Consider the following 1,540-nt stretch of genomic DNA (forward strand, 5'->3'; position numbering starts at 1 on the left):
CATTTGTGTATCTGGCACTGTGGGGCAATGTGTATCTGGCACTGTGGGGCAATGTATATCTGGCACTGTGGGGCAATGTATATCTGGCACTGTGGGGCAACGTGTATCTGGCACTATTGGGGTCATATGTGTATCTGCCTCTCCCCCCATAGGTGTATCACGCCCCCATTTTCATTGGCCACTCCCCATGTAGCATTTGGCCACACCCATTTTTGGCGCATGCACACAGTACCTATCAGGCATTTTTTTCTACTTGCACCACTGGATTGGTTCAATTACTGCAAAGCTCTGAACAGGAGTAAGTCGAGCATCCAGAGAAAAAGGGTGCAGTGTCATGGCCAGGGGGAGCAAGGGTGGTGCCTTTGTAAGGTGAATACAGTCGGGGGTACCAATGGCAGAATTACCGATATGTGATCAAAACGGTTGCTTAGGGCCTGACGGATCCCAGGGACCAGCCGATAAGGCTGAATCTGGGCAAACAGGAGCTACTGTTACTGGCACCAGGACCTAGCACTAGTGAAGAAACGGAAAATAAACTACAGCTCCCGGCAGCCCTTGCTGTAGTTTATTCTCAGTTTGATTGCTGTAGTGCTGGTGCTTCACTCCCCAGACCACCAGTACTCACCTGCCACCTTTATGGCAGTCCTTTATACCAAAGCAAACCGGAGCAAGCAAACTGCATGTATTTAAAAAGGGACAACAGAGAGAAAAGAAGACTCTTTTGTGGGTGCATTCTTGACTTTGAACAATGTATGAAATATACAAAATATGATTTATAATAATAAAATCAACTTTTATTGACACAAAATAAGATAAGTAGTGGTTAATGAAAGAAATAACAGTCAAAAAGACAATATAAGCAAAAAATTGCCAATGTATTAATAATGTCCCGGCTGACGGAGTTAAATCTAGATGTTATAAGTAGTTAACGTAAATATTTGACGGTGCGTTCCAATAACAGATAGATCCCTGTCCTGTGTTAGTGCCAAAATGAATGGTATACGAAGCCTGAATACTGATTACAATTGAGAATATAAATTCCTATGATATCCAGCTGATACAAAATAAAGAAGCAGTTGGAAATAAGATGGCAGTGTGAATCTGCTGTCAATGTTAGACACTGAGCATGTGGAACCAATGTATGCTCTACTAAACTGAGTCTTCCTCAATGGTCCCCCACTTGAGTATTGACCCAGCCCAACACTGATTAGCTTCCAAGTTCGGACGGTTTCGGGCGTTTCCAGTGTGGTATGATAGTAGAGAGAGTAGGTGGTAATTGGAAGCTCTGGAATCACTGATGAGAGTTCACGAATTACATAGTATCAAGAAAGAGACAGAAATTAGCCAATAGAGGAAAATAGATGGATCTGCTACCAATGTTAGACAGGGGTGTGGCCCTGAATCAATGGTGAGAGTCCATGAAATTAAATGTAGATAGGAATAAGAGAAAAGAGTAAATAGAAGTACCAGTATAAATTAGGTATCAGCAAAAAGCATATATCCTGATGGACTATTAAAAGTTAATAAGGAGCATATGGGC

At 42.3% G+C, this 1,540-nt stretch overlaps 1 pseudogene; it reads right to left on the minus strand.

Moving 5' to 3' along the window:
- Window positions 1-1,143: 1,143 nt before the first annotated feature.
- On the minus strand, window positions 1,144-1,262 carry LOC134912677 (5S ribosomal RNA; annotated as a pseudogene).
- Window positions 1,263-1,540: the final 278 nt, after the last annotated feature.

Source organism: Pseudophryne corroboree, chromosome 4 (assembly GCF_028390025.1).
Source record: "Pseudophryne corroboree isolate aPseCor3 chromosome 4, aPseCor3.hap2, whole genome shotgun sequence".
Lineage (NCBI taxonomy): Eukaryota > Metazoa > Chordata > Amphibia > Anura > Myobatrachidae > Pseudophryne > Pseudophryne corroboree.